This window comes from Erpetoichthys calabaricus, chromosome 16 (assembly GCF_900747795.2).
Source record: "Erpetoichthys calabaricus chromosome 16, fErpCal1.3, whole genome shotgun sequence".
NCBI classification, from domain to species: Eukaryota; Metazoa; Chordata; class Cladistia; order Polypteriformes; family Polypteridae; genus Erpetoichthys; species Erpetoichthys calabaricus.
Genome location: NC_041409.2, coordinates 19,947,788 through 19,975,651, shown reverse-complemented (window position 1 = coordinate 19,975,651; position 27,864 = coordinate 19,947,788).

Here is a 27,864-nt window from a genome sequence, read left to right as displayed (position 1 = left end):
ACCCATGCAGAAACAGGCAGAACATGCCCATTCACCCAGGACGTGCTAACATGGCACCACCACGCCACCTTTACTGAGAAAGTGGTAAACCAATTCACAAAACTCTACCAATTAACAAATATCTGTAAAGTAAACTGACGCAAGTGTTACGTGCTACCTGTGGGACCTTTAAATCCATGTACAAGTTGAGTAAATGTGTCTTATTAGATACAAACTCTGAAATGTATATCAAAGTTTATTGTGATTAATAAATAATGCAGTGGCAATTTACAAAGCTAATACAATGTCTGAACAGAAATCCTGGAACAATATTCTTTCAAACTTACATGGAGAAAATGCAGTCATTCCAATCAGTCAGGTATAAAAATGTATAAGTCATATGTGAAAAGGGGACTTTCAGAGACAAATCAATATGGACTGGCATGAAAAATCTATAGACAGTTAAATGTGATTGGCTACACACAGCATGGCATAGCTTGTCACCATTACTGATTAATAATGACAAGTCCAATGTGAAAATGAGCCCCAGACAACCTGTAACTGCCAAGGCACTGATCGGTTTCCTAATGTGTGAAAGAAATGATCTTGTGTGGTCTTGGAGCAGACTAAGCAAGCAGGTGCAGTTCTTTAACCAGATGTGTACAGTCATTCAATGAAAAAGCCATGATAATGTTTCATTTCAAATGTTTTTCTGAAAAAAATGTAAATCTCTCATAGAAAAGAAACTTCTAACCATTAACCTCTTTGGTTTAATAGAAAATACAAAAGTTAAGTTTACCTAATAAAACCTCATCATGCACTTCATAGTCGACACTACTAAAGTGACACCCTTCTGGCCAGTGCCAGTCAAAGCTCAAATGAAACCCTGGGCTGGGGGGGCACATGCCACTTGAGTTACATAAACATTGCCCTTTGGGTCATGGTGCCCCAGGTGGCTACCTAATGGATTGATTGACTCTGCTTCTGGAAGACAGTGGTCTGAAGAATCAAAATGTCACCATTCAGCCAGGACTTCATCGAATATTTCCTTTATCCAATAAGGAAGATCAATCTTTAGACTTTCCAGGCATACAAAAGTATTTGGTAAGTATGAAGTAAACCAACTAATCATGCTGATTGTCTAAATTGAAGCTCAATCTTGTGTGGTGGTATTTGTGATCAAAAATTCCAACATTTGAGCATAAACCATAAAACATAATGACTGTAGCATTCCCTGCATCAGAAAATATTTTTGCTATGTCTGCCACTTTTAAAATAGAAGCTGGCTTGAGTCTGATTTGAAAATCAACTGTGAGGATTTTTTAAGGGCAACCAAATTGAGATAAGGACGGAAATCAGCAAACTAATTCAAGAAGCAAAGCTAAACTCGGATTCTCTAAACACACAAAGAGTAATTGACCTAATTGAGTTAAACAAAGCGCCATGCGCCCTGTGTTGGCTGGGATTGGCTCCAGCAGACCCCCGTGACCCTGTGTTCGGATTCAGTGGGTTGGAAAATGGATGGATGGAGTTAAATAAGGCTTGGACGCCCATAAACAGATGGCTCAATGTTAAATCGGATCGCGACATCACAACTGTTGTGTGTCAACTTGAGTCTGTGTTTTAATATTATTTTTGAATTACAGTGGAACCTCGGTTTGCGAGCATAATTCATTCCGGAAACGTGCTCGCAGTCCAAAGCACTCGTATATCAAAAGTGAATTTCCCAATAAGAAATAATGGAAACTCAGATGATTTGTTCCACAACCCAAAACTATTCATATAAAAATGATTAATACAAAATATAAAGTAAAAATACATAAAACAAATTAACCTGCACTTTACCTTTGAAAAGAATCATGGCTGGTGTGAGTGAGTTTCTAAACTCTTGTGGGATTGCACCCAACGGGACAACACACGGAAGAGCGTCCCAAAGCAATCGCAGTCTCCCAGTGCTGTAGCAGTTCGCCATAAAAGCGAATCCGAAAAGATCGCGGACATGCTATAAGCGCCTGCCATCGATGGGTGATACAAAGAACAAGGAACATTATAAATGTGCAGGGCCCTGCCTGACTGCTGTGTCTGTTTCAAGCTGAATAAAGCTGGTGTTGCTAAAGTTCTGAGACTCAGCTTTGTGTTTTAGTGTGCAAGACGGGGACTCGCACGTCACAGCACACACGCACAAGCGAGCACACACACACACACACACACCCACACACACACGAGCGTGCGCGTGCACACACACACACATGCGTGCACGAGCAAGCACACATACACACACGCACGCGTGTGAGCACACACACACACATACACACACAAGCGCGCGTGCACACACAGTCACAATGCTAATGCTGTAGTAAACAGTACACGCTCGTACGGATGTTTACTATGAGTGAGGCACGCCGACTAAGACAGAGAATAGGAGACGATTGCCCACAATCCCGCAGCGAGAGAGAGAAGAACCATCAGCTCAGTTGTGATCACATGACGCTCAGCAGACAAAGAGTATACATACTACTCGTGCTGCAAGACCTCGCTCGTTTATCAAGTCAAAATTTATTAAAAATTTTTGCTCGTCTTGCAAAACACTCATAAACCAAGTTACTCGCAAACCGAGGTTCCACTGTATTATATTCCATATTAGGTGTAGTTTGTGTTATTTTTGTAATTATTTATTGTCCTTTTAAATATACTTCCATTCTATGTGTGTTGTGGGTGGAGCCCCAGGGGGGCAGGGCCACCTTGATGTCACTGCTGCTGAGTCCTCCTGTTTCCTTAACACGAAGGCCAGAGTGAGAGATCCAGCCAGTCGTTCATTGCAATTGTTAGGTGTCTCGATGTGAGGATTGTTTCACTTTTGTTTTCTGGCTTATGGACTTTTTGACTTATCAGAATTTGCTTGGGAGTAGTGTTTTGTATCGGAATGCCTTTTACACAACTCCTTTTCAGCATTTTTATTATATTTTTTATCATGTTATATTATTCATTTAGAAGTGTTCTTTGTTGATCATCTATCTCCATGCCTGGGGTTTGTGGTTATTCCCTCCCTTTCAGGGAATCCTGCTCAATCTTTGGGAAATTTCTTTACATTTTAAACTGTTAAGCCAGTTTGTTCCTCTCTGAGCTTAGCCAGGCTATAGCCTGCAAGTAGTTGTGTGGGACAAGATGATGTGGGGTGAGTCTCATCTGGGCTTATCGTTATTTTGAGAGGCCTCAACCACATTCTTCCATGTTTGTAGCTCCTAAAAATCAAACAACAATCATGCCATGTCCAGCAGTGAGTGGTATTTATCCTTTTCTATCACTCCATCACTCTCTCTCTCTCTTTAGATAGATAGATAGATAGATAGATAGATAGATAGATAGATAGATAGATAGATAGATAGATAGATAGATAGATAGATAGATAGTGATGTGGGCATAGAGAGCATTTTACAGAGCTGTGCTGGACAAATACACAGAAGAATTTAAGTGTGATGTTGCTACTAACTTTTATTCCGGAAGAGAAAAACCCAGAGAACTGCTGATCTCATTTCCCCACTGACCAAAACTGCATCCCTTCTATGCCAAGTGATATCGAATCAAGAATCCATTAAAAGCCAGCCTTCATTCAAGGGCCACCGTTGGAGGAAAAGGACGCTCAGAGCCCTCTGAAACCACTATATATTTTTTTCTTTTTAAAAAAATCAAAGTGTAACAGCAATCCTATTGTCAGCGTGATCATGCTTTTTTTTTTTGTCAAATTCAATGGGGCTTATAATGGGACCCCCAACCCTCATCTCCCTGTGTTTTGTTTCATTTTACTCTCTCTCTTTGCACACAGCTGGATATTTGCAATTATTGCATTGTGCCCTTTTGTCTTAAGAGGAAGTGGGTGTAATAGCAATAATTTGAATTAAATGGAGCTTTTTTTTTGTTAAGTAAAGATCGTGCAGTGTCCACTTTGAAAGAATCAAGAATGAGGCTGTTTAGTTTTCATACTGTATGTTAATTGTAATCAACATGTGCTGTTCAAGCTAGGGTGTCTAAAAGGTGAGATGGTGGGTTTCATTTTAGTAGCAATTTTTGAAGAAGTTCTTTAAGAAAGAACACACAACTCAACATTTCTTTTTAAAAATTGTAGCTGTTTTATGTATTATTTCTTTGCATTCAAAAGCATACAACAATGATATTTCATCCTGTTATATCTATTTCATTTGTAAGGTGCCATTTAATGGCAAAAACATGAGTTTTTGAACCTCGTGTGCATATACTGTAACATAGTGCTTATAGGACATTCATGAATAAGCATTAATATCCCAATAATATAACAATGTTCATCTGTTCTGGTCATATGTTTTTATTTTTACCGTGCCGTGAAAACATTTAAGAACTTGTGCATTCTCACTTTGTGCTTTAGCTGTGACCTTGGTTGCAACTCATTTCCATTCTGTAATGGGGGGTTAAAATCTAACACAGTAGGTAATTCTCACTATCTTAAAAACTGTTGGTGCAACATGAAGGCTAATCAGGGAAAACTCCCAGTTGCAAATTAGAAGCTGCAAATTAAAAACTGAGCTGGATTTCATAATAATGAGCTATTCATTTTCAAAGAAGCCAAAAGTCTTACTGTTTAATAAAATGAATTCAGAAAAACATTCCACATTTACGGTAACATAACACATAAGCTGACATGCAGCATTGTTAGCAACTCTGTGGTGGTCTTTCCATGTTCTTAATACCCTTGAGGAATATTTAATAAAATAAAAAATGCACTGCTTTTTTCTCACTGCACTTGGAAACATTAGATGGCATTCATTTTAGAATAATAACCTTTTCAGTTTGTTAAGTATGTATTTTTTAAACATTGTTGTTATTCTGTGCACAATCCGTACATTAAAATAATATCATTATTGTGTGGGCTAGAATGGTGGCAGAGTCACTCTTGAAAATGGTATTCGTCCTAATAGACTGGCAATGTATCGTTAGAGTTTTGGCCTGTGCCCTTTCCTTATTAAGCCAACGTTAGTTCAGAAAGTGTAAGCAAATTAAAGCTGTGTTTAAAGGAACATTTGGAGAAAGAAGTTGAGTAAACGTATTTTACTGTAAATACTAAACAGCACTATAATTAGTAAACATCAAAACTTTACATCATTTTGTTTAGCTATACACGCACAGTAGATTAGCTTAGATATTTAGATGGCTGAAACGTGGACAGTTCAAAGATTTGTGAACGATTGCTGAACTTCTAGGGGTTAGAATCAATATGAACAAATGGAAACATTTCTGTTTAATTTTGTTTTTGCTTTAAATTAAATTACCAGACCAAACCTTGTACCCATAATTATATATTTTTAAAACCCACAAAATATCTTAATACATAATTCACCTGCCTACTCACTCACTCACTCACGTCCCTCCGAAGCCGAATGCGCAGTCGCCTTCTGCGCAGCTGCCCGAAAAACCTTACGAGACCGACATCCAAACCCAACATCGCAGCAGGCAGCGGATTTACGGCCGCAAAAATTCAAAGAGAAAGGCGACTTCGATTACAGCTCTAGAGGGCTGAAAGGCGATTTCGACTACAGCTCGAGGCCTAATTACGCATTCTCATTCAATTACGCATTCATTCAATACACCTATATCAGGTTTGTGGTGCTTATACTTATTACTATTCCATATTGTATTGAAACATTCATCATTCAATATTATACTATAGGCATGGAAAATTCATCAACTAACAGTTGTAATGTTTTTTCAAAAATAAGTCCAAAAAGACACAAAAAAAAGGTTTGGGGACCGTCCCCGTATATTGCCCTAAGACAATATCAAAATGAAGAAATGATCACAAGTCTTTTTAAATTCAGAACAAATGACAGTTTTACTATTGAAACATGGTTGTTTAAATACAGAAAGGATTACGGGAAAAGGAAATGGTTGGCATCAAAACAGGAACCGGAAATAACATCATCAGGAGGAGTCGGAAGTGATGTGATATTGCAGAGTCGGAAGTGAGGTTAGTGGAGATGGCTGGAAGTGACGTAATCGGCGGCCATCTTGAACCCGGAATCGGGGCAATTATTTTTCCTCTGGTTTTCTGTAAAGAGAAGAGATTTAGGTAAGCACAATGTGACACCCATATCTCGCGATATTTCACTCACCTTTAGGCTCTTTGACTGCCTCCTAATCGCATGTGTGTGACACAGTACAAGCCTGTACAGTAATGAGTAAAGCAGACTACAATCATTACAAAACAACTTCTTCATTACTTATCATTTGTTCTTCATACACTGCTGACACAAACTCGTGCCTGTTTCATCTTACGTTGTTGAAACAGGCTCTTTGTCTAGTAGTACAACAAAACAATGAAAAAATCAGGCCTATTCGTTTGCTTAGCTCATGGTCTAAATTGATATATTTTATTAATCCCCAAGGGGAATTTGTCTTTACGCATGAACTTTGGGGGTCGGCCATTGTACAGCACCTTAGGTTAAGGGCCTTGCTCAAGGGCTCAGTGGAGTTGGAACCCTTGTGGCAGTAACGGGATTTGAACCGGCAACCTTCAATATGGCAGCACAGATCCTTAGCCTCAGAGACACCACTCTGCCTTATATGAATATTATATAGTGCAGTATTCTGACATCAGCTAATGTACATTTTACTTTACTTCATATCACTTTGGTTCATCAAAAGGTTTGTCCAAGTAGTTAGCACCTCTTGTACAACAACAGCTAAACCAACTGGCTTGATGAACTGTATCGTTTCCTTTCATTTATCAAACTTCTTATGTTCTTATGTAACGACAGTGGCCTCTGCCCTAATTTGTTGGGTCAATCTTTCAATTACTTCTACCATTGTTCACAAATAATTCAACTTCTCAACCTGCAATAACAACTTCCTCTTAACCTTCGAAGAGTAACTCACAATGTTTCCACTGAATGACCATGAACTTAAACTTGTTGAGTAGTCTGATTTGGTTAACAGGATCATGTCATGTTCAACAGAAGAGCAGTAGGACTCAAGTCAGCAAACGGAAAATTCTCCAGGCCATGCAAGTCAGGAGCTGGAAAGAAGAGATACCTATACCCAATGTACAAGGGCTGAATGAAAAGTAATGAGAATATTCTTGTTTCCATTTCATGGAGGTAGAATTGGGAATGCTTTGCAGGTGTTTGTGAACCACATACATCGTGTGTTAACTTTCTGTTGATCCGTCATATTCTTCAGCATTCTGTCACCGGGACTGGAAGCACCTCCTATGTGTTGTCGTGGTGGATGAAGAAGACATTCCTGTGGGAGTACAGCAGAGGTGTGTTATTGAATTTTGCTATAAGCTTGGGAATTTAGCAATGTGCGATTTCTAGACATTCCCAATGTTGAAAAAATAACTATGCAGAAGGAAGTGAAAAATGACACAGCCACTACACTCAAAGTTATGCCTCAAAAACGGTTTGTTGCTTCTCTTAGAATTATTTTTGAAATGTTGCATCAAATGTATTCAATGTGAAAGACACTACTTTGAAAAAGAGAAACGTTCTGAGCATGTGGAGTCATCCGATTCTGAATAAAGCAATCAGTCTCATTACTTTTCAATCAGTCCTCATACATGGACTTAATCTACAGTCAACTATGCAGCGACAAAACTCTCTTTCAAATATATAGACCAAATTTCATACATCGGAATCACAGAACCCTATACTCTTGTAGAACATTCCCCAGAGAGCACCTGGTCATAAGCTTTTCTGGTGTTTGCCAACCACATGTGGGCAGAATTGTCAGGCTCCCATGACTCCACAAATTTCAGTGCAAGGACCAAAGTTGCATACGCTTCCATAACCAGGGCAAAATATGATTTTTTTTTCACTCTTGTATAAAAGTTTCAGCCTTTAGACGACTGTGCCTCCGCTCCAGTAAACACAGGTTTTCTAATTGAAGTGCGCCATTTTAAAAATCAGATACTCCACACGAGTGTGCCATTCCCAAGGCAGTGCGATATTCAAGAATGTTAAGAGTAAGGAGTGTTAATCGTGACATCCTTGCTTTCAGCATTTTGGTTAACTGTCATCCACCCCAGATCTATGGAGATGTGTATTTATAGTCGCATAATAAATGTCCTGCGAATGCAGAATTAGACAAAGTCGGAACTGGTGTGTTAATTATAAATGACTTGCATTATTACTAAAAAAAAAAATTGTGATTGTTGCATAAAACTGGATCAACATCTCAACAATGGACATGAATATGGTGGTGGATTTTTGTTCTTGAATTATCGTGTTATTTCTTTTAACACAGGCAGTAATCTCAGCAGAATTTTACTTCTACATAATTCATGAAGATGCTGCTGAAGCTGAAATAAAATGGGGTTGTGAAAATGTAAAATATAATATGTTAACAAATTCTAATCTTGTTCCAGACTAATTAAAGAAAACAATAATAAATTTAGATTCCCTGGACTTCATTCAGTAATTTGGAAAAAAAATACCTTTATTGCAATTTTCAACTTTGCCATATTGTAAGACAAGATTCTCACTACCCCACCTGATCCTGCAAGAAAAGAAAAATTTAAGACTTAAGGCCAATTTAAAGTTGAAATATTTTATCTTATTTATTTAAGCACATAACAAATCACAATGAAGGAAGATTAAATCAATGTAATATAGAATACAGTCATTTAACATCTTTCCTCTCTAATGTATAGCCTCTATAATGAAGTTAAAGTGCAAGTAATAAAGACAAAGGTCTTACAATCCACTAGCACTGACACAGAGAGCCTGCCCTTCTCTTCTGTCTTCAAAATGGAATCCATGATTTAATTAATCTTCAGCTATTAAATAGCCACTACTAAGAAGTTTATTTTTTAACAACTTTTAGCCTTTAAAAATCATTATGTTCTGGGGTAATTCTGCAATCATTTTCAGTGCTTCATTTTTTTCCCTTAAAAAAACAGTCCCAGGTTCAAAAGACCTTTTATTTACAATAATACCTTTACATGTTCAAAATTTCTTTTCCCTTTCCATTTCATTTTTTTTTTCCTTCTCCATTCTTCTCAGGCAACCTTTGTCCACATCCTCCTGACTACTCTTGACTCCAGCACCCACCCTGATTGAGGTGAGGTGGCTTTATTTATACTGGACCCAGGATTACTTCTGGTGCCACAACACTGCACTGCAGAATCACTTCTGAGACACGCTGAGGCTCCACAGAACAGCAGTGCCATCTGGTGGCACCCTAGGAACCCAACAGGATTGACCTCTTGAACTATGAGTCCCAAACTGAAACCATGCTAGAGCAGTACTGCCCCTATCATACAGGGGGATAAACTGTTCCTTGTAGGTAGCATCCTTCAGTCCATCCATTAACTTTTCACACTTCCATCCTAGTCAGGTAAAGATCCACTCTCCAGTCCCAGTTGGGATGCAAGGCCAGTCATCACTATATATACATGAGGTCTGTACAAAAAGAAACAGAACTTTAAAAAAATATGAATATGCTTATAATTTAATCAGACTTGTCTCTTTTAAAGTATTCCCCACCTCTATTTATTCACCGCACCCAATGGTTTATCCATTTCCAGAATATGTCGTGGAGCTTGTCATATGGAATGTTGCATAGGTCCTCTGGAAAATTTTCTATTATTTGAAATCAGCATCGTTTAAGGTTGGATTTTTAATTTGGGAACAAAAAAATACTCAACAGGAGTTGTACACCCATGTCTAGTCACCAGTTATAACGTTTCAGAAAGTTATCATCAGCATTTGAATGATCTAACAATTCCTGACTCACTGCAGCACAGTATGTTTATTGTTCATCTGTCCAGAGATATGTCACAAATTTTTCAACAGTACAATGCATAAGCAGTTCTTCAGTCAGAATTATGTGACATTAACTTTTACTGTTGCATATTTCTTCAGCAACTTCACGGACAGTTAATGGATGATTTTCACAAATCAAAGCACACACTTTCTCAACGTGATCACCGTCCAGTTTTTGGGATCATCTGCTTGATTTCAATCAAATTGTCTGCCCAATTTTAAACATTGGCACTATTTGTAACATTGTGTGTGACTTAAAAACCCCCTTAATATGCTTGCTGCAACATTTGAAAAGTTTGCGTATAAGATTTGCCAATTTCGCACTGAATTCCATGGAAACATGTTACTTTTCAAAATTGTACATATTTAATTTGCAAAAAAAAAAAAAAATGTAAAAAGCACAGGAGACAAACTCACTCAATTGCGTGTACTCAATGACTAATTGGCGTGATCAAGCAAATAGGGATTTTAAAGGTCAAAATCACCACTACATACCTCCACTATTGTGCGCCTGCTATGTTGGCTCATTGGTGCCCTATATAAGACATTTGGGTGAACAGATCTCACATATATATATATATATATATATATATATATATATATATATATATATATATATATATATAAAATCTTAATACATAATTCGCCAGTCTCCTCACTCACTCACTCAGTCACTCACTCACTCACTCACTCACTCACTCACTCACTCACTCACTCACTCACTCACTCACTCACTCACTCACTCACTCACTCGCTCACGTCTGTCCGAAGCCAAATGTGCAGTTGCCTTCTGCGCACGTCGCCTTCTGCGCATGTCCGAAGCCGAATGCGCAGGCGCCTTCTGCGCAGCTGCCCGAAAAACCTTACGAGGCCGACATCGCGGCAGGCGGCGGATTTACGGCCGCAAAAAATCAAAGAGAAAGGCGACTACGGTCTTGAAAATTCAAAGAGAAAGGCGACTTCGACCGACATCCAACCCCAACATTGTGGGAGGCGGCGGATTTACGGCCGCAAAAATTCAAAGAGAAAGGCGACTTCGATTAAACCTCTAGAGGCCTGAAAGGCGATTTCGACTACAGCTCAAGGCCTAATTATGCATTCATTCAATACACCTATATCAGTTTTGTGGTGCTTATACTTATTATATATTATACTATTCCACTCGTGCCCGTTTCATCTTACGTTGTCGAAACGGGCTCTTTGTCCAGTATATATATATAAGTCTGATCACAATCTGATATTTGGGCAGTTTCCTGCCTAGTAACACTTGTGGTTGGTCAGCCAGTTGGCAGTACATCTGCTACAATCTCTCATTTGCGAAAAGCACATCATAGACATGTTAGGTAGTATCTGTCAAATAATACAAAGAGTACAACTTTCGCCCTATTTGCAGCTCATCAGGTGTATGCACTTTTGCTTCCCCTTGCGGGAATCGAACCTCAGACGTTAGCGTTACCTGGTAGGTAACTGCCCAAATATCGGATTGTGATCAGACCTATGCATATAATACTCTGCTCCACACCCTGTCAAGTAAGCAAACCAGCTACTGTGTTGCAATATCTCAGGCGCTGATGTCCGAGGTTCGAAATGAATATTAGACCTGGCCTAATCATGAACAAGCCCGTTACAAAAACAAGAACAAAAAGTAAGTCTTCATATTTCCTTTAAATGTTAAAATTAGTGGAGCATCACGTGTTGACTTAGATGAAAAATTCTAATGAATAGGACCAAGAAAATCAAATTCAAATTCACCAAGGTTTGAGATTTTAGGGCATGATTAATACCAGTGGCAGGTGATCATATTTGTTATGCAGGTTGATACTGAGAAGACAATATACCTACTGTAGTTACTGCAAAGTGTTGAGGATGAACTCATTGAAAATTACTTGTAGAGTTCACAATGTGACAGGAGGCCACCTGAGAAGTCAGGATTTTGCATTTTGAAGTTGCAGCACCCTGTTGATATTTTGTTTTGAGTTATAGCAAAGCACATGTGATAAAGTTAAATGTTTAACAAAGGACTTTAATATCTCACAATGAGTGGCTGAAATGTGCTCTGGTGTTGTGGTGTAAATCACTGAGTGAAAACTTCACAATTACCAAGTGTTAAGATCCAGATGACGTTTTCAAGAGGACACATGGAGAACCCAGTGAAGAAAGCTTCAGTGAGTGACAGACACATAAATATTGTTTAGGGGATTAGCAAAAGAGTTGTCATAGTCATTAGCAGGGCCATTACACAGAGAAACCTTCCTTAATCATTCAACAAGTTAAAGGCCACCACTAAACTCTATAGTTACAAAACAACGCAACAGTCAAACCCAGTACTTTCCTTCTTATTAGTTTGTTTCTTTGTTAAGCTTTTTTGTCACTTGAGCACTATGTCTTACCTTTGGTTATAATTCAGATGCACTGCTGTACACTCCAACATCTTTTACAGAGCAGTGGTTCTGGCTTAAGGAATTAAGAATAACATGATGATGTCACTAGGAAGATGGTTAAAAAGCATAACTATAACAAATTGTGGCACAACCCCGACTTCTAACAAGAGCGGAGGTTGCCACCAGACTTATGTAGCAAGGAAGCCGCTACGCTTTTAAAATGAGGTACAGATAGAATCAGGCCAACACTTAAGACCTACCGTATTTCCACCCGAATATTCACAACCACCCCAGGAAAATGCCCATAAAGGTTAAACACACCAAACACACAAATATATAAATATTCCTTATTTGCTAGAATAACTGCTTACAAACACACAAAGTATAAAACACATCCCACAAAAAACCCCCACACAACGATATTTACAGTCCAGGGAAAAGTCCTTAGTGTAGATAGATAGATAGATAGATAGATAGATAGATAGATAGATAGATAGATAGATAGATAGATAGATAGATAGATAGATAGATGCTTTATTAATCCCAAGGGGAAATTCACATAGCCCGATAGTCACTCTGTCTGTATACTGTAAATATATATACTTATTCATCAATATACTGTATATTGTCACATTAGCTCTGTCCCCTTATAACACACAGTACAAAGAACTAAAACTTGGGGTTACATACCTAATGGCCTGTTGTCACCTTATTTATCTTTATGTCCGTCTAAGTTCATATATGTGTTAAAAATGGAATTCTAAAGAATGTTAAAGTAACTAAATTCATTTTTAATCCACACCTAATGGCATAAAGAATCTCTTTACAAAAGAAATGAAGCTGTTAATACAACAAGAGCCTTGAATTGAATATACCATAAGAAGTTTTTTTTTTTTTCTAAGGAAACCTAATAATTGAAAGCTATGGCAAATTTACTATATTTCATATTGCTGCCCAAAGAACAAAAAAAAGATCAAATTGATTTCAAACCACAAGTGTATAGCAGCAGCCACATATTTATTTTATTTCTATTATTATGGACAAAGAGATTTTTTTTTTTGCTGTTACTTTTTTGGATTTGTGCCTTTTACTTTCTCTTAAAAGTTAAAGATCCTCGGGTGACTCTGTTCAAAAGTTTTCAGGGCCTCTTACAGTAACATAACTGCGGCAGCTTTCATTTTCCAGAACCTCTTGAATGCAAGATGATTGTGGATAACAACCACATTACAGCGAGATACATCAAAGAGTGAGCTTAGTGCACAGTAGGGAGCCACTTCTGCAAGTTTAAAATTCAAACATTTCTAACAGCTTACATTTGGAACATGTTATGTGCTAAATGTGTCACTTTAAACATTTTTTTTCTTACATGTAAAAGGTCTGTTTGACTAAAGGCCCCCTTTTTTGTTTTTTTTTCCCATCTTCTGAAAAGAAGGTAATGCACAGAATTGCATAGTATTTGAGAATCATGCCGAGATAACCAAAGGAAACTGTTGTGGCAAATGAATCCATCTGCCCTTATTATGGGAGCCATCATGAGAGCCTGTGCCCTCATTCAATTCCACACACATCTCATTTATTGAGGTTTAACACATTTTACTGCCGAGTGGTACTGAGGTTCAGGAGTTCATAGTGCCTTTATAACTTCAAATGTTTGCAGTGTCTTGTTAAAACAGCTGGAAATATTGAGTTTTATGGCACTACTTGAAAGAGCTGTGGTGGTTGCACGGAGGACATTTGGATTAAGCGGATAGGGGCTTGAGCCCTGGCTTAGTTTTGATGTAGTCTAGATGCATCTAAAATAAGCATCCCAGGGGTAGAAAGAGGCTCAGTTGTTTGCAGCTCTTATCATACAGAGACCAGATAAAACCTTGTAAGTTGTAAATCAGATCAGGACTAGTTAGGAATCTTTGATTCAACCATCATGTACTTTCCATTAGGAAAAACTGTCAGGTATTACGCATATCTATAACAAAAAAATCACTCAAAAAAAACCAACAAGTCAAACCTGTGTCATCCAATTGAGGGACACAGGAGGCTGGAACAAGGCAGAAGCAACTATGGACAGTCCATCACGGGGCCTACTCACACACCTGTACAGGGGGTCAGTTAATCTAACACACATGACGTTGGGGATGTATGGGAGATGAACTAGAGTAGCTGCAGGAAAAGCCCCCCAGACACAGAGAGGAAGTGTAAATTCCACAGAGAAAATGATGGGGAAGGGATTCAAAACTAGGAGGCAGCGCCAACCACTATGACTCACAAGCAAGAGTAGTGAATATAATATGTAGTGACATTAATAATAATAATAATCATCATTTTTCTAACCTACTCAAAGCGCATTGCATAGACAATGGAGAGCCACTTCAACCACCCCAACCTGGATGATGTGACAGCAGCCAGAGGGGGCTGGGTGGTCTCATGGTCTGGAACCCCATCTGGAGTTTTTTTTGTAAATTTCTGTCCCCCTTGGCCATCGGACCTTACTCTTATTCTATGTTAATTAGTGTTGTCTTATTTTAATTCTTACTTTGTCTTTTTTTTCCTCTTTTCTTCATCATGTAAAACACTTTGTGCTACATTATTTGCATGAAAATGTGCTATATAAATAAATGTTGTTGTTCTTGTGCCAGTAGGCTCACCACATATTAGCTGTTAAGTGTGAGAGAGATAGTTAGCCAATTAGGGGCAGGTGATGATTAGGGGTACAGAATGACCAGGCTGTGGAGGGAAATTTACCCAGGATATGCTCTTCATGATAGATGCCCAAGAATCTTTAATGACCACCGAAGTCAGGACCTTAATTTTATGTCTCATCTGAAGGACAATGCCACTTTTTACAGCTCAGTGTCCCCATCACTGCAATGGGGCATTAGGATCCATACACAGACTGCTGGATAAGCACTCCTTGATGGCCTCACCAATGTAGCCAATGTCAATATTGAGGTTGCCTGAACATCCATCCCTTTGTTGAAGCTGGCTAATGTCATAGGATAATGAGGGGCTGCAGTTTATTCTGGTACCATTAGGTTCAAGACATTAAACAACCCTGACCTGGAAAGCAATCTGTCATAGAGTACACTCCTCCACACACCCACTTTTACTCATACTGGGCAACCTTTTTTTTTTTTTTTTTTTTATGTTTTTATTTTATTAATTTTCATTGTAATCATTCCATACAAAGAGATCCATTTATAACCCAACAAATTTGAAGACAAATCAAATCCCACCCCTGAGAAGGAGAGCTTAGCTAAAGGAAAATTGCTTAAGGCTTTTTAATAAGGCAACATTAAACAAAAGAAAGGGAGAAGTAAATATCTATGTAAATAAGAGATGGAGAAGGGAGTTAAATGCGGTAATAGTTATTTCTCTTATTCTAAAATAATATTGATTAAATCCTGCCAGGTTTTGAAAAAATTTTGTACAGATCCTCTAACTGAGAATTTGATTTTTTCCAGTTTCAAATAATATAAAACATCGGTTTCCCACTGACTTATAAGAGGAGAATTAGGATTCTTCCAATTTAACAAAATAAGTCTGCGTGCCAAAAGTGTAGTGAATGCAATCACCGTTTGCTTGTCCTTCTCCAATTCCAGTCCATCTGGAAGAACACCGAACACAGCTGTTAATGGGTTAGGAGGGATTGTGATACCAAGGCTGTCTGAGAGGCACTTAAAAATTTTTGTCCAAAATGATGTTAGTTTGGTGCAGGCCCTGAACATGTGACCCAGTGAGGCAGGAGCTTGATTGCAGCGTTCGCAGGTTGGATCCTGCCCTGAAAAGATTTTGGACAGTTTTAAGCGAGACAGATGGGCTCGATATATAATTTTTAGTTGAATAATTCTATGCTTTGCGCATACTGGGCAACCTTTGAGTCAGCACACCGATTTTTAGTACTGTAGGTGACAAACTGGTGCACCTTAGAAAAATCCTCACAGTGATGTGGAAAGCATTCAGACATGAAGTGACAGGTTAGGGGACTTGAACCCTCCTGGATCTGTGAGACACCAGTGTTAACTATAGCGCCACCTTCCTGCTCCATTTGTATTCTTAGCACACTTGACCTTCTAGTAGAAAATGTCAACAAAAAGGAAAATATAAAAATGGAAAGTACAGTCTAATGATGTACCAACACAAAATATAGCAGCTTATATCAATCTCTCTGTCTCTGAAGTTACTTTGTGTATTATAGGTTTAAAGGATTATAGGATGAGTATTGTCATATATACAGAGTGTGCTACTCAACATGCAACATGTCACAACTCTCTAGCACCTCAAAACATATCTGTTATGTATTAACACACGTTATTGGATTTTGTTGTTATTTTTGAGTTATAATGTGTCATTAACTTTACATTATCTCTATTATTATGTAGTGCCTCTTTAATTTTACTTACAGTACTGTGCAAAAGTTTTTGAGGCAGGTGTGAAAAAATGCTGTAAACAAAGAATGCTTTCAGAAATATAAATAATGATTGTTTATTGTTATCAATTTACAAAATGCAAAGTGAGCGAACAAAAGAAAAATCTAAATCAAATCAATATTTGGTGTTACTACCTTTTGCCTTCAAACCAGCATCAATTCTTATAGGTCCACTTGCACAAAGTCAGGGATTTTGTAGGATTCTAGTCAGGTGTCTGATCAACCAATTCTACCAAACAGGTGCTAATGATCATCAATGTCACACGTAGGTTGAAACACAGTCATTAACTGAAACAGCAACAGCTGTGTAGGAGGCTTAAAACTGGGTGAGGAACAGCCAAACTCTGCTACCAAGGTGAGGTTGTGGAAGACAGTTTCATGTCATGGCAAGATTGAGCTCAGCAACAAGACACAAGGTAGTTCTACTGCATCAGCAAGGTCTCTCCCAGACAAAGATTTCAAAGCAGACTGGGGTTTCAAGATGTGCTGTTCAAGCTCTCTTGAAGAAGCAGAAAGAAACGGGCAACATTGAGGATCGTAGACACATTGGTCGGCCAAGGAAAGTCAGTGCAGCAGATGAAAGACACATCAAGCTTATTACCCTTCGAAATCAGAAGATGTCCAGCAGTGCCATCAGCTCAGAACTGGCAGAAACCAGTGGGACCCAGGTACACCCATCTACTGTCTGGAGAAGTCTGGCCAGAAGTAGTCTTCACGGAAGAGCTGCAGCCAAAAAGCCATACCCCCGACGTGGAAACAAGGCCAAGCGACTCAAGTATACACAAAAACATAGGAACTGGGGTGCAGAAAAATGGCAGCAGGTGCTCTGGACTGATGAGTCAAAATTTGAAATATATGGCTGTAGCAGAAGGCAGTTTGTTCATCGAAGGGCTGGAGAGCGGTACAATAATGAGTGTCTGCAGGCAACAGTGAAGCATGGTGGAGATTCCTTGAATGTTTGGGGCTGCATTTCTGCAAATGGAGTTAGGAGATTTGGTCAGGATTAATAGTGTTCTTGATGCTGAGAAATACAGGCAGATACTTATCCATCATGCAATACCATCAGGGAGGCGTATGATTGGCCCCAAATTTATTCTGCAGCAGGACAACGACCCCAAACATACAGCCAAAGTCATTAAGAACTATCTTCAGCGTAAAGAAGAACAAGAAGTCCTGGAAGTGATGGTATGGCCCCCATAGAGCCCTGATCTCAACATCATCAAGTGTGCCTGGGATTACATGAAGAGACAGAAGGATGTGAGGAAGCCTACAACCACAGAAGATCTGTGGTTAGTTCTCCAAGATGTTTGGAACAACCTACCAGCCGAGTTCCTTCAAAAACTATGTGCAAGTGTACCTAGAAGAATTGATGCTGTTTTGAAGGCAAAGGCTGGTCACACCAAATATTGATTTGATTTAGATTTCTCTTTTGTTCATTCACTGCATTTTGTTGATTGATGAAAATAAATGATTAACACTTCAATTTCTGAAAGCATTCTTTGTTTACGGCATTTTTTCACACCTGCCTAAAACTTTTGCACAGTACTGTATGTTCTTTATACTTTGTGGGAGGAGCCCCAGGAGGCGGGGCCACCCTGACATCAACACTCCCGAGCCTTTGTTCAGGCAATTTAAATCATCTAAGAAGGCTCAGGAGCAGGAGATCATTCTGTTTGTTGTGGAGCTCTGTGGCTATTGCTATTTCTGTTAGGAATTAGTGTTTTTTGAGAATGTATTATGTTTTTCTTTGATTCCTCCTATAGATTGTGTATTGGGATTAGCTTGTTTTGGATTGCCTTTCTTTCTGCTCTGTTGAGTATTTTACCCAACATTGTATTTTTGATACATAAATCTTCAATTTATAAAGATTTCTTGCTGATGTTTTTGTTATTTGGAGGTTGATGATTTTTCTCTCTCCTTTTGATATATCTGGGGACATTTCATGTTGTTTTACCAGCTCTACCATTTTTGTAGCCAGCAGGTAGTATCCTGGGAATGTCTGGGCCTAAGATAATCAAGGTGCTGACCTGCTTCTTAGCTTCAGTTTGAAGGCCTCACAACCTTTTTGTCTTGTTCAAGACTCCATTTCATAATATTTTGGTTACCTGAAAATGTCAGAGACAGAGTGCCTTGCAAATTCTCCATCGAAATGGTACATGTGTATACACCCTTAAATATCTACTTATATATCAATGTATTATTACTTTAGCTCTGTCTCCTCATAACGATTGAAAACAGACGGAGCCTTAACACTGACCAAGGACACCAAGGGTAAGTATCTCCATAAAAATTTAAAAAGGAAGAAAGGAGTTAAGAATTGCAAAACCCATTTTGACAAGTCACAGTATATTAGTGCTTCGGATCTTTTTTTGGTTGACAAGATTTTTATATTTTGAAAGCTTTTTTTTTTCTTGCCTTGTTGTTAGTGACATCCCCACTGACTCTCATCACAAAGACATACTATTATATTACAGCGCAGCACAGGAGCACCTTGGTCCAAAATACAGATTCCATTAGTGAACAAGTGCAGTTGTTAGTCTTGATTTCAATATTCTGGATTTGACTCATAGCTTGTTTGCCTTGCCTCAGTTTTCACCTTGGCGTTCTGACTCTGCAAAAATGATGAAATTTTAGTGAACGACACCTTGCAGTTCTTGGCTGACTATGATTATGGTTTCTTCTTCTTCTTTCGGCTGCTCCTGTTAGGGGCTGCCACAGCGGATCATCTTCCATATCTTTCTGTCCTCTGCATCTTGTTCTGTTACACTCATCACCTGTATGTCCTCTCTCACCACTTCCTCTTTTCCTTTTGCCTGGCAGCTCTATCCTTAACATCCTTCTCCCAATATACCCAGCATCTCTCCTGTGCACATGTCCAAACTACCGCAATCTCGCCTCTCTGACTTTGTCTCCCAACCGTCCAACTTGAGCTGACCCTCTAATGTCCTCATTTGTAATCTTATCCATCCTCGTCACACCCAGTGCAAATCTTAACATCTTTAACTCTGCTACCTCCAGCTCTGTCTTCTGTTTATTGTTGGTCAGTGCCACCATCTCCAACCCATATAACATAGCTGGTCTCACTACCATCCTGTAGACCTTCCCTTTCATTCTCGCTGATACCTGTCTAAAAAAATTTAAAGCCCCTAGAAAACGCTTCCTTCTATTTTTAGTTTTATGTATTGCCTTTGGGAAAGGCTTACATTTTTTATTGTTCATTTTATTCCCATAAGAAAAAAACATCTCCTGGTTTGTTGCTTTAAACAACATTGGCTTTTAAATGCTCAATGTCAGAAAAGTACCCGGGGCAGTTGTTTTGGGAAAGAAAGATTGTAGGTGTCCACACTGCAAGTTTTTATAATGTGTATAACAAGCAGAAAATCTTCACTCACACTGACATCTGCTCAGGTAAGGTCAAGTAAGAAAAGGTAAGGTAACTCTAAAGGCCCAAGCTACTGTGATTGGTTCCATAGATTTACTGAGGTGAAGCCTACTGAAGGTCCTCTAGTGCTTATGATTGATAGATAGATAGATAGATAGATAGATAGATAGATAGATAGATAGATAGATAGATATTAATTTTAGTATAGTAGGCAAGATGGCTTTCATTCAACTCCTCGCCCACATCAGTTTCATAGGCTGGACTGTGCAAAGACAGATTCTGCAGTGAAAACATTAAGACAATAAGAAATATTCCAATAAATAATGGATCTTTGATACAATGTACTTAAGAGAATATAACTTGGGTGATTTGTTTCTAACAATTAGGATACGCAGATTATTCCAAGAAGCTGAAAAATTTTACCTTTAACTAGTGCTGGGAGATATACCGGTTCATACTGAAAACCGTTTCTTATTTTTGTTATGATATGGATTTTTCTTATACCACAATACCGGTTTAAATATCTTAAACAATGTTCGGAACATGGTGCAGCGGGAAACTGTTTAAGGGGGGACCTTTTTGACTGCTACACCGCTAAACACGCATGCAACGGAGTACATGTGTTAGTGGAGGTATTGAGCGGTGAAAATGGACAGAGAACATTCCGAAACTGAAGCTGTAGCAGATGATAAAGTTGAAAATAATAGATAGATAGATAGGAGGGAAGTTCTTCAGTGTCCTAAGCCAGCTTTGTTAGAAAAGCCCATAAATCTATGTTTGGGATGTTATTCATAGTTAGCCAAGTGCACAAATTCAAAGCTGCTGTGTTACACACCCACATATGCACTTGAAATGTTTTTCTCATTTTCAGTTGAACTGCAGTAGCTCTGCCAGATGTTATATAATTTTAATATGGTTCTAGATTTGTACTGCAGCCAGAAATGTATGTTTTTGCAAGCAAAGAATAATGTATGTACTATACTGTATGTGTGAGGGTAATTTGTATGTGTATGAGGATTCCATGAATATGTTTAAGAGATTTTTATTAGTCAATAAAAGTTTGCATGTGCATTACTTGGAATATATGGCATGGTATTTTTCTTTCATTTTTATTTTTGTATTTTTTTGCATTTCATTTTGTGCTGTATTTGTGATATATGTTTAGTGCACTCTACAAGAATAAATTAAGTTGATTTTGAACTTTATATAACTGGCACAATGCCTGTATTTTGTTCTTACCTTGCACACAATGATTGTTGGGATTGGTCCCAGCTTCCCAGAAATCCTGCCCTGGATAAAAGGGTTTAGAAGATAAATGGATGGATTATGTACAGTATGTGTAATGGAGAATCATATCAGCCCAACATATGTACCTCCTCTTTACATATGTTCATATCCATCCATCAAAGAACAATTTATGTGAGGCTGTGCAAAAGATCTCTAAATAGGGGACCTTTCTGTCAATTGCAATGACTTCCAAAAAAATGTCCAATTGATAAGTGTAACTGACAATGACATCATGCATTCATCACAAAATAGCCTTCCTTTGTGAAATAGGTCAAAAGAACACGGGTTTACAAAGTCATATTCCTTTTCTGAATCATTAAATTGTCCATGGTCTTATTTGTTATCTTATTAGCATGTTAAAGGCGAGTCATGCTGACATGGGAGTTAACATTTGTGATTTGGAATCTCATACAAGGCAAAAAGGTGTGAGGCGCAAGGCAGGCCAGGATGTTCACCAACCCATTCTAAAGAGGAACTTCCCAAGTCAGCAATTTCCAGCTAACATCAGCAGTCGTTAGCCTAAGCAGGTCCAAAAACAGACAGCTGCTATTTTAAAAGCAAAAAAGTCCAAAAATATACTATAATCTCTTACAAGGGAGAGAATACTGTAAAATTCTGGTTTGCGGAGACCATACTCATGTTACTCGTGTTGCAAAATGCACATGTCAAGTCATCCAGTTGTCTATTTACAATGTGCAAAATGCATGTATTTTTTGCTAAAATATTGTTAAATAAATACCACCAAAATATGAGCTTAGTATACAAACAGGAAGCCACTTCATACAGTATAGTACTTTTGAATTGAAGACAAGACTGTTGACCAGTGAATGAGGGGATGCACTACTGTTTGTTCCAAAACATGGTTATTCCATGATTAAGTTAATTAAAAAGAAGAAAATGGATAAATGATTCAATGCCTGGTCCCAAATTCATAGTAATTAGGAGGACTATGAAACAATTGGTGAGAATTAACTTAATTCTGATTTATTAGAATTGTTAGATTTGGCATTTGATATGAGCACAGCCAAACATTCCTATATGCAGATCATGCACTGTGCGAGGGGCTCATGATCAGAGGACCGAAGTCGGGGAGGGGCCGCAATCCAGGAGCTCCAATGGATAGCCAACTGGATTGGGCATTTTTGTCACTTGGTTTATTTGATTTAAGTCAGGTAACTCCTCCCACAATCCTATTGTTAACCACAGTGACCATTGTGTGTTGCGTAACATCACTGAAGAATAATGTAAAGCAACAACATCCACAATGGAGCAGAATTCTGAAGGCCTGTAGCTAGACTCTGTTGAGGATATTGCTGTTTTTGGAATCATCAAATTAACAACATTGACAGTCATCTGTTGTGATAATTTTGAGTAGAGAGATGGCTTCAAGTCCACACCAGTCAGTAGCACAGAAACTAAAAAAAAATGAAAGCACGAAGAAGCAGCTTGTGCTGAACTTGCAGGTGAGTTTAGAAATTTAAATTTGTCCAGCTTCCAGTTAGCTAACTAATGTTGCATCAAATGCCACTACACCAAAGTTATTGGTTTTCTAGAGTAACAATGGAGTAGCATTGTGTGCAATAGTTTTGATTTCGGCTGTTTAACAAATATTACATGATGTTACATTAACTAGCTGAACTCTGGTTGTGGATTTTTAATTACCGCAATGTAAACCTTAGGACCTCTAATTGTTGTTTAGGTCTGCTAATGTTAGTCAACAAATGAAGTGCTCTGAGTTATGTTGCATTGAAAATTTCACCGACACACCGACCGACCGTCTTACTTATTAGCTACTTAGCTGAATTGTCTAAAAGTGCCATGGAAGCAACTTTGACATTCAAAAAGAGCACTCAGCTCAGATTAACTTCAAATGTTGGTTCATTTTAACAGTAACTAACACTATTGATGTAGTTAATGCCTTATTGCTATCTGCTGTCATTGGAACGACAAAATGAAATTTAAATAAATTCACAAGTGTTGGAGGTACAGTTAGGTCCATAAATATTTCGACAGAGACAACTTTTTTCTAATTTTGGTTCTGTACATTACCACAATGAATTTTAAATGAAACAACTTAGATGCAGTTGAAGTGCAGACTTTCAGCTTTAATTCAGTGGGGTGAACAAAACGATTGCATAAAAATGTGAGGCAACTAAAGGATTTTTTTAACACAATCTCTTCATTTCAGGGGCTCAAAAGTAATTGGACAAATTAAATAACTGGAAATAAAATGTTCATTTCTAATACAGTGGAACCTCGGTTCACGAACGTCTCGGTACATGTACAATTCGGTTTACGACCAAAAAGTTCGCCAAACTTTTGCCTCGGTTCACGACCACACACTCGGTATACGAACAAGCCAGTTTCCCTTTTGGTTTGTGCGCGCCGATGATTTCCGCACCTGTTGCATCGTTCTCGGTCAGACGTGCGTACGTGCTTTCGCTGTGAAGTCTTTGTGCTCTATTTTATTTCATATTCAATGTTTTTACATTAGTTTACTATTACACTGTGCATTCTATTGTGTAATTAACTATATTTGTGCTTAAAATTCTTTAAAAAAATATATTTACATACAGTTCGTACGGTCTGGAATGGATTAATTGTATTTACATACAATCCTATGGGGGAAATTGCTTCGGTTCACGACCAAATCAGTTTACGACCAGAGGTTTGGAACAAATTACAGTCGTGAACCGAGGTTCCACTGTACTTGGTTGAAAACCCTTTGCTGGAAATGACAGCCTGAAGTCTTGAACTCCTGGACATCACCAGATGCTGGGTTTCCACCTTTTTAATGCTCTGCCAGGCCTTTACTGCAGCGGCTTTCAGTTGCTGTTTGTTTGTGGGCCTTTCTGTCTGAGGTTTAGTCTTCAACAAGTGAAATGCCTACTCAATTGGGTTAAGATCAGGTGACTGACTTGGCCATTCAAGAATTTTCTACTTCTTTGCTTTAATAAACTCCTGGGTTGCTTTGGCTGTATGTTTTGTGTCATTGTCCATCTGTATCATGAAACACCACCCAATCATTTTGACTGTATTTAGCTGGATTTGAGCAGACAGTATGTCTCTGAATACCTCAGAATTCATTCGGCTGCTTCTGTCCTGTGTCACATCATCAATAAACACTAGTGTCCCAGTGCCACTGGCAGCCATGCACGCCCAAGCCATCACACTTGCCTCCACCGTGTTTTATAGATGATGTGGTATGCTTTGGATAATGAGCTGTTCCACGCCTTCTCCATACTTTTTTCTTGCCATCATTCTGATAGAGGTTGATCTTGGTTTCATCTGTCCAAAGAATGTTTTTCCAGAACTGTGCTGGCTTTTTTAGATGTTCTTTAGCAAAATCCAATCTAGCCTTTCTATTCTTGAGGCTTATGAGTGGCTTGCACCTTGCAGTGCACCCTCTGTATTTACTTTCATGCAGTCTTCTCTTTATGGTAGACTGGGATATCGATACGCCTACCCCCTGGAGAGTGTTGTTCACTTGGTTGGCTGTTGTGAAGGAGTTTCTCTTCACCATGGAAATGATTCTACGATCATCCACCACTGTTGGCTTCCATGGACGTCCAGGTCTTTTTGCATTGCTGAGTTCACCAGTGCTTGCTTTCTTTCTCAGGATGTACCAAACTGTAGATTTTGCCACTCGAAATATTGTAGCAATTTCTCGGATGGGTTTTTTCTGTTTTCACAGCTTAAGGATGGCTTCTTTCACCTGCATGGAGAGCTCCTTTGACCGCATGATGTCTGTTCACAGCAAAATCTTCCACATGCAAGCACCACACCTCAAATCAACTCCAGGCCTTTTATCTGCTTAATTGATAATGACATAACAACGGACTTGCCCACACCTGCCCATGAAATAGCCTTTGAGTCAATTGTCCAATTACTTTTGAGCCCCTGAAATGAAGGGATTGTGTTAAAAAAATGCTTTAGTTGCCTCACATTTTTATGCAATCGTTTTGTTCACCCCAGTGAATTAAAGCTGAAAGTCTGCACTTCAACTGCATCTGAGTTGTTTCATTTAAAATTCATTGTGGTAATGTACCGAACCAAAATTAGAAAAAAGTTGTCTCTGTCCAAATATTTATGGACCTAACTGTATATTCACATGTGCATTTTTAAATGGCTAAATAATCAGCTTGATTTTGACCCAGTATTTCCTGCATTAAGGACGTTTATTAAGCATGTTCAGTAGTAGTAGTTGCTGTATTTTATATTATTGTTATTATTATTATTAGTTGTATTTTATATATTATTACTAGTAGTAATAGTTGTATTTTATATTATTATATTTATTATTAGTAGCAGTTGTAGTAGTAGTAATATTGAAATTATTTTTGTTCTTGTTGTATCACGTGATACTGTTGACTATATAAAGTACCAACAAGTAACACTGAACATTGCTACACTGGGCCATTATTATTATTATTATTACTAAATTGGAGTTCATTTATTAAGGAAACAAATCAGTTGGTATATCATTGCCATTTAATACCATTGAAGTCCAAATCTATGGATTGCCCTCTGGATTGCAGCAACCCTCCCAGTTACCAGTTTTTCTAAACTTAAGCTCATCTCGATGTACTTGAGGTCATCCATGGCACAACAACATATGGGCAACTTGGCTCTCATCAGCATCAACTCGGACCTGACACAGAAGTTGTTTTGTGATGTCATCATAGATGACTTGACCTTGATGACATGTGCTGTTATTTGATATGCAACAAAGAGACTGAGGAAACCCCTAAACATTCACTTTTATGTTTTAACAATTTTACAAAAATGTTTTTTTTTTTACAATAAAAAGTTATAGTTTAGTTTGTGACATGTGTTTCTTTGTTTGATATTTATTTATGTATTTATTGTTCATATTAAAGCTTTTATAAGAATAGTAATGCAGTGGATTCAAGGGACGGGTGGGTTAAGGATCTTCAACAAAATGGATATGTGTGTTTATGTATTTAATTGTTTGCAGGGTTTAATACATTTCTTATTTTGCTTTGTTAGTTTTATAAGAGCAAATTGCAATAAATATGGTAAAGAATAATGCAGCATATAACAAGTAAAACAATACTCTATTTAAAGGTGAGCTTCAACAGCATTCCCAATCCTTCTGGATAACCATGAAATCAGATAACCCAATATGCAGTTATCACCCAAAGATACTGACACAAAAGCCAACAAAGGTTACTGAGGGGAACATCAATGCATTGTGGCCAAATTCAATAGAAGCTCACTGAATGGAAAATTGATATTTTTCTAATTTTAAACAGAATCGGACATTCATTTTCACCAAATACGGGAAGGTGATGAGCGAGATATCACAAGGCATTTCTGCTACACAATTTCACCCTGATGTAAGAAGGTTATGATTAAAGGGGTTCCAGCATTGTTTGACAGGTTAGTACAGATTCTTCCCAGCATCATCTGAGAGTGGAACAGTTCCCTCCTGAGTGAAGCAGGAGTAGTTTTCTCTTCTTGTATTATATTTTTAAGCTTGTTATGTGTTCTGAACATGTACTGTATTCCGTAAAGACACAATTGAACTGAATGGTTTAATTCTCAATTATACAGTCATGTTATCACCGGGAATTAAAGAAACTTTGTGTTCTCAGGGTCTGTTGTCTACTATACATTTTTGTAAATCTAAACTTTCTATATTGAGACCTCATCTACACCATAACCTTGAATTGGACTGATCAGGTTTGATAATGGACGATGGGCGATATCACCTAAAGCTGTAATACAACTGTAATACACCACATCAACTTGTTGCCTGGTGGCACTCAAACCCATGAGCTTATGGTGATCCCCGCAAGAAAAATGAGTGACTAAGGCTGCTGAGTGAAAAGAGCAAGTTATCCCAGGAATTCACTTGTTTCCAGAGATGGATGGTAAAATCAACCCATTGTTCAATGTAACAGGATCATTCCTGCGATATAATATTTACTGAAGATAACATCTGCTGGAGCTAAGATTGACATACAAAAGACATAATATTACTACAATCTGTTTGAAAAGGATTTGAAAAATGACAAAAATTAAAAGTTTCTGGGCGGTGGTGAAGGATGTGGTCCTATACAACATAGGGTTGCAGATTTGAACTTGTAGGGGATCATTTTTGAACGCATATTTCAGAGGTTGTTGATGTCATTGCTATTGTTGTCCTGACTTTAAAAGAAATCACTGATGATGATGTAGAATCTGACTGATTATTGATAAAACGTATATCACAGTGATTGCACTTTACTGTATTTACATTTTAAATTTAATATAATGACTTTTACAGTGCAAAGCAATGAGAGGTCCATCTTTGACAAATGCTTATGGAGGAATGGTGATTTGATTGAGTCGGGAGCCCTGCGTCGTTGTGCTTTTAAGTCCATCTCCTTAGACACCAGGCTGAGGGTCACGCAGTGAAAACATACCCTGAACAGAAGACGCATTTGTTTAAATAAATCCAACAAAGATGAAAGAAGGAAACCATGGTGACTAAATGACCTTCCGAAACTATTAGTAATGTGTGAGAAACTGGGCATGAGGATTTATTGTTAGCTATTTGGCTCTGTAGGCAGCCTCCCCTGCCAACACAGAGATCTAACTCCACATTGCAAACTG